Raw genomic sequence first — 13278 nt, 5'->3', positions numbered from 1 at the left:
TCATTTATAGCATCTGCCTCAGGGGAGACCCTTACAGGTTCCTCAGGCAGCATAGAGTTAATCCCCTCAGACAGGGTTAATCCCCTCAAAGAAGACTCAACAGAATTTAGGGACTCAATGTTTCCAGCTCCATCAAGGTCTACTCACACATCCCATTCCAACTTACAGGCTCCCATCCAATACCCTTACTTTAACAGTATACACTCTATGAGGCTGCAAGTTCAACTTGCATCGTCATTCAGCCAGTCACAGGATAAGATTCTGCGTTTGATTTTCAGCAATCTTCACCCCGTGGCTACAGAAGATAAAGTTCTCTCTAGGGCACACATAGAAGCTCTCAAGCAATTTATGCAGCACTTGAGCTGGGAATTCGAATCCCTGAGCTCATCCTTTTATTTTACCACTTTGGTGACATCAGGAGCAATGAGGCAATCTCATGAAACTTGTTAGTTTTCCAGAACGTTCAAAGTATCATCTACGCAGCCACCCAGCTCCTTGATTCTCGTAACGGTTGATTAGAAGTATCCGATAAAGATGTTTTGTGTATCTCTATTGCCAGGTCAATCCATGGACTATCAGTGCTCTCTTTACTACTAGAAAGAGAGTAATTAGCATCTTTAATCAGATTAGAGGGTCCATTCCAGAAACCCCAGAAACAATTCAGAAAACTCTTCCTTAAAATTCTGTTCCTCAAAAACCATTCATAGTATCAAAATCTGTATTAGTTAGGTTCTCCAGAGAAACAGAACCCAAAGGATATGTGTGTGTGTGTGTGTGTGTGTGTGTGTGGTGTGCATGGGGAGGGAGAGAGAGAGAGAGAGAGAGAGAGAGAGAGAGAGAGAGGGATGTATTATAAGTAATTGGATGGTGGAGACCAAGATGTGTCAGGTTCTGCAGTTGGCAAGCTGGAGCCTGGGAGGGCTGCTGGGGAAGTCCCAGCTCGAGTCTGAAGGCCTGAGAACCAGGATAGCCAAGAGTGTAGGTTCCAGTCTGAGTCCGAGTCTGAAGGCAGGAGCAGACCGATGGCCCAGTCTAAAGACTGTCAGGGAGAGAGAAATTCTTTCTTACTTGGGGCAGCCTTTTTGTTCTCTTCAGGCCTTTGATGATTGGATGAGGGCCACACACATTAGGGAGGGCAACCTGCTTTATCAGTCTACTGATTTAACTGTTAATCTTTTTCAAATCCCCCCTCACAGACACACTCAGAATAATGTTTGACCAAAATATCTGGGTAACTGGTGGCACAGTCAAATTGATACATAAAAATTAACCATCACAGGGGTGCCTGGGTGGCTCAGTAGTTAGGCGTCTGCCTTCGGTTCAGGTCATGATCCCAGTGGCATCCTGGGATTGAGTCCCACATCAGGTTCCCTGCTCAGCAGGAAGCCTGCTTCTCCCTCTCCCGCTCCCCCTGCTTGTGTTCCCTCTCTCGCTGTCTCTGTCAAATAAATAAATAAAATCTTAAAAAAAAAAAAATTAACCATCACAGATGGTAAGAGTTACAGTTGCTGTTGGACCAGGAGAGAGAAGCTGCCTGATGAAGTTGGCAGAAACCAGTAGATGAAAAATCCTGGATTATCAGTACTCTGGAGTACCCATGCATGCCTGCCCTGGAAGCTTCCATGGGGACTCCTACATGAGGAAACTAAATAAATGTATAGCTTGTTTAAGCCATTCTTATTTTGGTATTTGTTACAGGCTTTTAACCAATGTCACAATTATATTTTGCCTTTTGGGTTCTTGAGTATATTTGGCTTTGTTTGGAAGAATTCAGAGTGAAGGAAAAATACTAAGTTCTTTTGGAAATGTTGTAGGGTTTTTTTTTTTTCCCTCTATATGTGTGACAATTTCAGGGTTGAAGATGTGGATACTAAAATAAATTTGTGAGAAAAAGGGCCTGTGTTTTCTTTATGGTCTTAAGATAACCTACAAGGGTATTTTGCCAAATATATAATAGGATGTGATGTAGGGGTGAAATTCTGTCTGTAATTCTTAGTTCTTTTTTTCTTAAACTGGTGAAAAGGCAGCAAAGGGGACACCATGTTATGGTCCTTGAGCAAACCCTAGCTCTGCCTTGGAGATGAAATATTTGTCTGGCTAATCTTACCTAACAGTGTTGAAGTGTACATGTGTGCTTGTTTTTTATTAGGCATGTACTGATCTGACTTGTTCAAGCTTTATTGGCACTTACAACCATGAGAAGATCACTGATTCATAACAGCAGAATTTTAGGTGATTCATTCAATTCATTAATCAAAATGATTATTTCAGCAGTGATTTACATTTGAGAATCAGTAACTAACTTATCTTCTCTTATTTAAAGGTACTTTGAAGTATTCCATATCAAAACACTGAAATATTTATATTCATTGAAGTATAATTTACATAAAGTAGAATGTATACATCTTGGGTATTTCGGTGCCATGTAACCTCTGTCTATATCATGGAGATATTTCAGAAGTAAACACATCAGGCTTTTGCAAATGGGTATTGGTGGTGATGGAGAAAATAACTCAAAGACTTCTTCTAGATTTTTTGTTTCAGCAACTGGCCATATGGTAATACTATTTCCTGAGATTGTGAGTGCTCAGGAGAAGGCTATATGTGAGTGGGAATGTGAGTGTGTGTATGTGTGTGTGTTTGGTGGAGAAAAGCATAGAAATGTTGATTTCAAATTTTTAACGTATAAATTTTTTCAGTGCTTGCAGAACATTGAAATGGTGATGCCTATAAGACACTTGTCTGGAGCCCAAGAGAGAAAGAACTTGACTAGATATATAAATTTGCTCATAATTGGCAAATGCATGGTTATTGAAAGATGTCAGTGGATGAAATTGCCTACTGAGAGGTATATAGCTCTTGGAGATAACTAGTGGACTATTTCCTAATATGGGTTTCATGGTGAGCTAGTTCTATTAGATACTTTGAATAAAATTATTTTGTGGTCAAATAAGTTTAGAAAATGAATCCAAGAGTACCCTTCCCTTGAAAAGGTACAAGGTATGCTATTGGATTAAAGACCAGGAAATCCAGTAGTATGTTTCATGTTTCATAATGCTGTGTTTCCCAAATACCCCAATAGTCATACAATGGAGGAAGGAAACCAAATCCTACCAGTCTTCAGCCTTGTGGTTTTACTTTGTGGATGCCCCATACCCAACCAACTCGGCCCTGGGCAAGGATAAGTAAGTCTCTGTGCATAGAGTTGCAGTACAATTAAGTTTTTTTTTTATTGGTTTCTGTCTGCTGAATGTTTTTTTCTTATTTTAAAAAATATTTTATTTACTTATTTGAGAGAGAGAAATTGAGAGATAGAGTACAAGCAGGGGAGAGAGGGAGAAGCAGGCTCCCCACAGAACAGGGCGCCCGACTTGGGGCTCAATCCCAGGATCCTGGGATCATGACCTGAGCCGAAGGCAGACGCTTAACTGACTGAACCATCCAGGCCCCCCTGTCTGCTGAATGTTTAACATCATAGTTAAAGCAAATTCGAGGTTTCATGTCCTACATATATGCTCATTTAACTCAGTTTGATATTTGATGTTGGTGTTATTGTTTGAATACTAAGATAACTACAATTTTGCTTTATTGTAGTATTATAGCAGACATTAAATCATTTAAAGATGTTTTTGAATATACTTAATATCCTTCTTTCTTTCTTTTTTTTTTTTTTTTTTTTTTTTTTACCTAATATATTTATGGCTTTGAATAGGCTTGCTTAATCTTTCCAATGGTGTAGTGAACCCAGGCTGTGAAGATACACAGTGCCTATTCAGTTAAACAGGATTATTTTATGGTTTAACAAGGAAACAGGCATCTGGGTATTCTAAAATAAAATTAATTGGAATACTCTTATCCACTCCATGGATTCATCCAGTGCCTCTATGCTGCTGACCTTCAAAGGTCATCTAGGTCTCTCAGCTATATTCCAAAGTGCTGTCCTGGACCACTCGACCCGGATGTCCGCAGGCACCTCAAGCCTGACGTACCCAAAAGAGAGCCTGTTATCTTATTCTCACTGAAAGGGGATGTGGGAACTCTCCAATCATTTCTATCAGAACTACTTTTCCTCTTGGTTTCCCATCTTGCTTCATGACATTGATTTTTCTCAGCTCAAGAAATTCAGTCAAGTATGATGTCCTCTTGACACTTTCCTCTCTTTTTTCAAAACCAGTCAGTCTCCAATTCAGTTGGCCTGAAAATGCTTTTGCACCTCTGGACTCCACCCTGCCCTCTGATGCTAGATCGTCTTGAGTCAGATCATCATCTCTCACCTGGGCTGTTGCAATACCCCTTATCTGGTTTCTCTGCCTTTACTCTCCTTCTTCCAGTCCCTCTTCTGCCTCCACCCTTCTGCTAGAGTTATCTGTCTAAAACACAGATCTGACCAAGTACTTCTGCTTTTACAATCTTTAATGACCATCTACAGGAGATACTTAATCTTTAGTGGATTAGAAATTCTAATCTGATCTCAGGTACTTTCTTAATCTCTTCTCCCACTTCTTTCTATTCTTACACAACTTCTCCTAGACACAATATGGGTTTGTTATTCTCTGTCCTTATGCTATGCTCCCGTTCTCCATGTCCTTGCCCTTTTGTCACCTTCATTGCCTTCATTCTCATTACATGTACTCATTAAATTCAGACTTCTACAGGTAGAAGGAATTTCCCACTGTTACCATATCTCTGTTACGGCATTAATCATGTTCTGAAAACTAAGTGTCTGTGTGTACCTCTATCCCACTATAGATGGTGAGCTTCTCAAGCAGGGGTTGGTAACCTTTTTCTGTGGAAGACTTTGCAGGCCACATTGGCTCTTCAGCCATCTTAGTGTGAAAGCATCCACAAGTAAAATATAAAGGCAATGAGTGGGGCTGAATTTCTATAAAACTTTATTTACAGACAGAAATTTGAATTTCATGTCATTTTTACATGTCACAAATATTTTTCTTCTTTTGATGTTTTTCCCCCCCAACCATTAAAAAATCTGACAACTATTCTTAGCTCCCGGCCTATGCAAACACAGGCTTAGACTGTGGGCTGTATTTTGCTAACCCTGATCTAAACGGTAGGGCTATTTTCATACTGATTTCCATACACTGCGGGTAGGTAACAAAATACCTGGCACTGAATGAATGTTTGCTAAAATGAATCCTATAGTGACAAATGGATTTCATTTTATGTTCTATTCCATTACAAACTGCAGTGGTGTGACAGAGTAAAATTTTTTTAATTAACTGGAGATCAACTAGAAAACCATTTTTAAATTTCAACCTTTGTTTAAAAATCTTTCTGAGGTATGTTTTTCTAATTTTCTGCCCTAGTAAGTACAGTTTAGTGAATACATTTAATGATTATCTTGCAGTGCCCCCAGGTCATGATTAAAGATAAGAATCTCTTTGTGCAGCCAACTAAATGTAGATATAGAAGGTATAGCTAATTGAACCCCAAATGCATAGAGGCTGGGATTTACTCCAGATACTGCCTTTTTGATCCAGAGTTTTAAGTCTCTGCTATGCACTAGTTTTCTAGTGATCTCTTTTCTCTGTAAAGTAGGGCATGGGAACCCAAACCAAACCCAACCAAACTAATTACTTAAAGGTTCTCATTCATTGGGTTCTAGTTCTATTGCTCCCTATATAGGGAACTCTGAACATTGGTGTCATTGATTGCTTCTGTTTTTCTTCTTAACCCCTCACACAAGGGAGTTAAAAGTGCAATGTTGGTTAAAGAGAAAACATTGAAAGCAAGCAAGTTTGTAACACTGACCTAAGGACAAAAGTCACAGGTATCTATATATCCATAGCATGAATACCTGGTTTTAATGAACCGGTTGAAGTTTTATTTTAAATTAGAGTGCCAAAATGGAAATTCAGAGTAGTATAATACTAGAACAATCAAGGAGACCCTCCAGGTGGCAACAGCACAGAGGCTTGGGATTTTTTCCATGCAAAGGTGACCTGCGTGGAAAAAGCTGACCTACCTCTCTTCTACTCATGGTAGATTGTCTACCTTATTTTTCAGTATGGTACAGTGGAAAAAGCACTCATTTGGATCACAAGGACTTGAATCCCTATCTTTGTTCCATAAAGTCCTAAGTATATGCTAATATTGATCCTTACTTATTTGAGTAAATGCAATGTGGGATGCTGGAATAGATCCTGGGACAGAAAAAGGACATTGGGAGAAAACTGGAGGAAGATGAATAAAGTTTGTGCTTCAGTTAATGGTATTATATTATTATTGTATAATGTTTATTTCCTGGTTTAAATACCACATAGCTGTTAAATAAATTGTAAACATTTGGGGAAGCTGAGTGAATAATAATTGGGAACTCTATATTTTAGGGACATTTCTGTAAATCTAAAATTATTTCAAAGCTAAAAGAAAAAGAAGAACAAGACCCAAAGGAAAAAGAAAGCTTATTGGACCTTCCTTCAAAATTTATGTAGAATCTGGTCACTGCTTATAACCTCTATTAAAAACACTTTGATTCAAAATATCATTATCTCTCACTTGGATTAGATTACTCCTTTTTAAAAATTTTTTTAATTTTAATTTTAATTTTAATTTTTAATTTTTTTATTATGTTATGTTAATCACCATACATTACATCATTGGTTTTTGATGTAGTGTTCCATGATTCATTGTTTGCGTATAACACCCAGTGCTCCATGCAGTATGTGCCCTCTTTAATACCCATCACCATAGATTATTCTGATAACTTCCTAATTGGTCATTTTGCTTCTATTCTTGGTCCCTCCTAGTCAGTTTTCAATGCAATAGCCAGAATAATTATAAGTAAACAAATAAAACCCTACAGTATCCTGCCATCGGTCTTAGGGTGAAACCCTGAGTTCTTACACTGGTAAAGACCGGCCACCATCCGGCTCTCAGCCCCCTGGGGTCCCCTCTTGCACACCTTCCCACTGCTCGCTTGCTCTAGCCATGCTGGCTTCCTTGCTGTTCCCCGGAAGTATCAGGAACATTCCCGTGGTAGAACCTGTGCTCTGGCTAGTCCCTCTACTAGGAACACTCTTCCTCCAGATACCATTATGCTCTCATGCTTGAATCATGTCCATGAGGCTGACTTGCTCTCTTGAACCATTTTATCCCCCACTGCCCACCACTCATCTGCACAGGCGCTTCCAATCCTCTTAGCTCTGTTCTACCTAAAGGACTTTTTCCATGGCACTTCTCATCTTCTAAGACACTGTTTAAGTTTATGATAATTTATCATCATCTTCATCATTATGACAATCTTCATTGTCATCATCATTATCACAATTCTTACTAGTGGCCTGGTCTCCCCAGACTCAAACGTAAACTCCATCAGAGCAGGAAGCTTTTCCCATTTTGTTTGCTGATAGATCCCAAGAGCTTAGAACAATCCTTGGCACGGGGTAGGCACTCCATAAATACTTGGTAATGAATTGACTAAAAGGTAGGAAAGACATAAATTGAAAATTATTTGTTGGTAAAGGAAAAAATAGGGTGTAGTGCAACTTTATGGCTCTTGATTTGGGTCACGGGAAGGACAAATGCTCCACTAATCAATACAGAAAAACACATTTATAAGGGAAGGTGTTTGTTGGGTATTCCTATGAAAATGTCCAATAAACTGTTTCATATGTAGCTCTACAGCTCAGGGTAAAGGTCTGGGGTGGGGGGGAAGAGGGAAATTTGGAAGTTTCCACTTGTAATTCTAGGCATGAGACAAATGAGAGAAAGAAGGTCTCTTGCAGTTTCTAATGCACTTGTTTATCTTATCTGCATCCTAAGAGGGGGGAGCCTGAGTGGCATGGAGCTCTGCAAGGCTGGGGGTGGGTGGGATGGAGAAGAGCTCACAAATGACCCCTACAGGGTGACAGAAGCACATTTTCCCTACTTCACCATTTGGCATAAGGCTAGACGGTTTATGGCTGAAGAAGGTGAAGGATTCGAGAATGCAGCCAAGGCAGCTCCTTGTCATTTAGAGTGAAACAGAACCAAAGGGTGATGGGGCAGAGCTCCTAATGCCCTCCCCCAAATGAATCAAATCAGTCTTAACATATATGCAGGGTTTTGTTGTGTTTTGTTTTGTTTTACTGTAGCTGGCTGGAGTTGGGATAGGGCAGGGGACTGAAATGGGATGTGGAGGGAGGGACACGGCCTAGCTCTTACTTTTCTAAACTCTTAACAGTCGAAGGAACACTCAGTGGTATTTCTTTCAGTCTTTTAGACTATCACCTTGTCCCTTCCTTGGAGCATAATTTTGTCATTAGAGCTTTCACTTGGCAGGAGTCCGATTCATCAAGGAAGATAGAACTCTGTGCTTGCCTGCTTGAAGGCAGAGTTAAAGTCTACTTTGGCAAGCCTTACAAGGAAAGAGAGAAAAGAAAATAAGAGCCATAAATCACTGGAGGCCAGAATACAGAATTAAAGATACTCAGTCCATCTCAGAAAGGACTTCCGCTAGCATGTGTTTACCTAATGACCCTTCTTTATTCCTATCAGCCTTTAGATCCTCCCACTTTGTTTGCGCTAATGAAGTGACATCTTATGTGAGAGGCAGCTGTGGGGAAGGACAAGACTCTGTAAGACTGACGTAGGGCTTACTTCTTAGTGACCCTTCTGATGGTCATTGTTCTTCGGCAGTGTCCACTTTGAGAATTTCACGTTCATGTTTGTGTAACAGTACATCTTCAGAGATAATAAACACTTGTAACTCAACCCCTGTTGGTCTGTGGTAAACAGAGGAGAATGGCAGGGTTCCCATCTTGTAACTAATCTGCTTCCCTTCACATGACTAATTTAAGTTGTGCATTCACAAAGTCCCGATGAAAATCAGATTTTAAGGGAACACATGCTTCATGAAATTGAGCAATTTTAAAAAACCTAGGCTTTCAGATTTGTGTTCTGTACACCTGAACTTTAATGAACTTTTCTTCCTTTTCAGAGAGGCTGAGAAGAACTCTACACCTCATCATGAGTCACCTAGGTAATTATTACCTGTTGATTTTATAATAAAATGCTACTTATCAAATCCATCATGTCACTCTTTACATTACTAAGAAAAAACAATTTATATGTGCCAAATGACACCTGAAGGCTGAGGAGAAAAAAAAAAAGTGTTATGATTTTTTTTTTTTTTTTTTTTTTAATTTAATGATATTCTGTGTCAAGAAATCCTGTAAGGGACTTCAGATAGTACAAGGAGCTTTACTTCTCACGTATGCAAGGCTCTCCTGCCTTAACTCTGGTTATCAGTATCCACTTGGAAATGAGGTAATTTGAACAAGGAATCAACACATTGGAGCCTCCCATCACCCTTCATGTTATAGCTTGAACGGAGTTAAAGGCAGTCCTCAAAGGATCGCTTGTCAGTTCCTTGTTTTCAATTAGCATGTATTTACCCTGAGAGAAGAAAGAAGGAAACTGGCATTTATTTAGCCAGGGTTTCCTGCTATCGTGTGTTTCCAGTGTAATGATGCATGTACCCAAGAACTTAGTATACTGTGAATAAATATTTGTTGAATGAATAAATAAGTCATTAGCCAATGGCAGAGTGTTCTCTTTGATTCCAGGGACCAGGGGAGCCTTTCAAGCATAGTCACTTACTGTTTCCTGGAGCTGAGGTAATTCATAGAGGAAGTACCCATGGACCTTTCACTGGTGGCTTCTCTACCTCCGAATTAGCACCAGAAAAGTGCCCTCACATTTCCCTGCGTGCTCTAATGGACTCATGGTCCTCTAGCTGGGAATAGAAGGCCAAGGGTCGTAGCTCTAATCTCTCTGGGACACTCAGCTTCCCCTGCGGGTCCCCAGGCCACACCTGGAGATACTCACCAACTTCAGAGTGGATGAATCTCTGCTTCCTCCTCTCCCTCCCCCAAACTTTCACGAATCAACTGGGAGTTTGATTTTAGAGTTGTGCTTTAGAACGTCTGGCTTAGTTTTGAAATATATCTATATCTATCTATATCTATCTATCTATCTATCTATCTATCTATCTATCTATCTGTCTGTCTATCTATCAATAACTGTTTCAGATCCCCCCCCCCTTTTTTTTTTGCAGCTTATGTGATCAGGACAGCCTAGGTCAGAACCATGAAGCAGGCAAATAGTCTTCACGATGTCACAGGAGTGAAACGCTTGGATTTTGGTTGCCTTCTTTACTTGTATAAGTCACAGAGACAAAAGCTAAACCTGTTGCCTAGCCATGGCTCAATTCATCCATGATGGGCCCTGAGAAGTTAGCCTTGGTTTCAGGTGTGTGTAAGCAATCCATGGTGATTTGAAGTCGGGGAGAAGGAGATGTGGTTGATGACATTTACTGAGGATCTGTTGAGTAAGCAGGAGACTCATGTTTCTAAGGTGCGTTTGGTTACTTCAGGTCAAAGAGATTTGCATGAGAAATGTGTGCACCTGGAAATATAAATTGCATGCTTAATAATTGCATGTGCAGTAAGGGAAGTTTTATGAGGGCCTCATGGAGGATTGGACTTACGGGCCGTACGTGCTAAACAGCAGTGCGGAGAAAGCACGGGGGTCTAGTTGGAAGGGACTAGGATCTGGGTTTACAGCAGGTGGGCACTCAGCTTCAGATCACTACTTTAATGAGGAGGCCAGGACAGAGAGCTGGGAAACGCCTCTGGGCTAACTGAGCCCCAGCAGAAATCTCGTGCTTTCCTTTTTTAATGCGAAATACTCAGGTTTTGTGGAAAGATTAAGCTTGAAAAATCTAAGAACCGTTTGGCTGGTTACGCTCTGGAAATCTGGCAAGATGAAAGGTGAGTGATTAAGGTGGTTTCGGTCTGAACCTAGGGAGTGCTCAGCACTCTTCGGCACAGCTCGGTCTGGCAAAATTGTTAACACCCTTGCCGGGAGAGAAGCTGGGGTCTGGGAGATTCAGGGCATTGCAGGTCAAAGGTTAACTGTGTTGATGTATTTATTTAGGAAGGCGTACAAAAGCCCTTATTCACCTTGGCTTTTGAGGACCGGGTTGTCAGTCCCTCACTTTCATGATCACATTTTCACCTAAAAAAATGTTTTTAAGCAGCCCAGTATCCAAACAGAATCTATGTAGCTCAGGTAGAAACATGTCGAACTGCATGGTACCCGTAATGCTATGTACGCCCATAGCTTCGTTGGTTAGATACCTATCACGTGAGCTGTTCTTTTGTTCCTATAAATTTAGTAACTATTTCAGGAGAGAAGGTAATTTATTTTTAAAAAATAGGGTGGAGGGAATGTTCTCTATTATTAAAAAATAAAATCCCCTTTCAAAATTAAGCTTTCAGCTCCCTAATCTTTTAGGGGAACATGGACTACCTGAAAAAAAAAAAATGCTAGGTGTCTTTTTAGTCTCAGGGGGGTTTTAGCAACAAACCATTATTGTTTGCTGAGCGATTCTTCTGTCAGAGGGCCAGCTGCCTTGATGACAGCTTCTGCAATAACAATTCATGATATAGCACTGACTTGGATGTAGCAACAACTGTGCTCTAAGCCAAGACGAGGGAGGAGAAAAAGTCAGTATCTTGTGCGTGAGAAGCTTGTAGATACCCTGAGGTGACTTCATATAATTCTAAAATAGCAGGTAGCTTCTTGCATAGCTAATCAAGGCATCAGTGCCCGGAGCAAGTGGAGGTGGCTGACAGTGTACTTTGGTTTCAGATGCATTCAAGCTCTTTTTGAGTGATATGAGCTTAATTCGTATTCTGGTTTCTATACTAAAAGTTTATGTGTTCGGATTTGGCAAATATCCTCCCCCGTAACCTGACAACTCGTGCTTTGATAAAGCTGCTGATCTTAATGTCTTACTTGCATTTGTTTCGTTATATGTGGTGAGAAAGTTCGTACAGATGAATAAAGGGAAGAGGGCTTTTTTGGGGGGGGCGGGCATTGAGTTATACCCCACCCTCCACTTCCATTCATTGCTCAGCAAAGGACAAAGGTGGCTCACCCGAAAAACTTGAAATACACACTGTGGGTGAGTGGAAAGAGCTTATGGAGAATGGAGTCATCCCGGCTTTGTAAAGTAGGTAGGTCCCTTCTGGAGGGAGCAGTCCCTTCGTCAGGGACATGCTTAGATAGTTTTAATTGCCAGTGTCTTGAGGTTTTCCAAAGAAAGTCTAACGTCAGCGGGTGGCTGCGCTCTGTCCATCCAAGATCTGGGCTACATTTTCGGTTCTGCGAATTCCTCTTCTTCAGAACATAGAGGAAACCGTCTCTCATAGGGGCCATTGGCCACTTGCTAGGCAATCACGGTCATGAGGCTGATCTGCTTTACAAAACGGAGGGCTCAGTTTCGGTGCTCAGGAAGCTACAAGTGGAAACTCCACATGCAAAGAGCCCATAATTTGACTCTAATAGATATTTAGCAGCTTAAACGAAATAACAAGGAATACATTCACCCAGGCGCCATCCAGCAGGATTTGGTGGGTACTTTACATTCCACTCCTTGAAAGGAAAAACATAATTTTTTATACTTTCCCAAGATATATGAATATTTTGGTATGCAAAGAGATAACACATAGCATACCTTTAAGGTTGACTCAAGTTCTGTTTGGCCAAAGGGATTTACTGCTATCAGTGTAATGTAGGCCAGTCAATCAAGTTGAATTTTTCTTCCAAATCAGCGCATTCGAGTTCACCCAGGGAGCCACTTGCTTTCTGGGGCTGGTTTGTTCACAGGCTGTTTGATTTTCTGGTGCACAGGATCAACACATATGAATGCCATAACTTGCCACCCTGTGCCTGTTCCTCCTTACTCCCCAGCCCTAGCTCTGAGGGGTCGTTGAAGTCTAAGCAGAGTTTATCATCTCTCCCTCCTTCCAGTCTCCTACTCCTTCAAGTCACGGTCCTGATTCTTCTTCTGATTCCCGCTTGACATCCATCTAGTGCCCTCCCTCCACGGCGCTTGCCCTCCTGCCGTCCCTCCGGGTCCCCAGGCGGGACTTCTGTCACATCGACAGGACTGAGGGTCATGGTTACCCTGGCAAAGCTCTCAGGCTCTGCAGTGAGAACGGACTTGGGGCAAATCTGCCTTTGCACTTAGTGTATGATTTCTGTTATTACCCAGCTGTGGTGTGGGGAAAGTAATAGGACCTGCCTCTTCAGTAGGAGCAGGCAAGTAAAATACTGAGCAGGCGGCTTGGATGGTTAGTGCTCAATAAAACGTTAGTTATTACGAACGTCGCTGGTCTTCCTCACCACAGGCCACAGAGTTGTCTTCCTTCCCCTTGACATCAATCAAGCTGCTGCACTTCTCAGAAATCCCTGGTTGCTGCTCGTCCT

At 41.1% G+C, this 13278-nt stretch overlaps 1 long non-coding RNA gene across 1 annotated transcript in view; it reads left to right on the top strand.

Annotated features, from left to right (window-relative positions):
• Positions 1 to 3116: 3116 nt before the first annotated feature.
• LOC118009339 overlaps positions 3117 to 13278 on the top strand; it is an 82909-nt gene continuing 72747 nt past the window's right edge. Inside the window, exons 1-2 of the long non-coding RNA XR_004678889.1 lie at positions 3117 to 3185; positions 8939 to 8980. This is a non-coding gene — a long non-coding RNA (uncharacterized LOC118009339). The remainder of the gene's footprint in view (positions 3186 to 8938; positions 8981 to 13278) is intronic.

Source organism: Mirounga leonina, unplaced genomic scaffold, assembly GCF_011800145.1.
Source record: "Mirounga leonina isolate KUSES-001 unplaced genomic scaffold, KU_Mleo_1.0 Mir_127, whole genome shotgun sequence".
NCBI lineage: Eukaryota > Metazoa > Chordata > Mammalia > Carnivora > Phocidae > Mirounga > Mirounga leonina.
The sequence above is the reverse complement of the archived record's forward strand: the minus strand, read 5'-3'. Positions and strand labels throughout refer to the sequence as shown.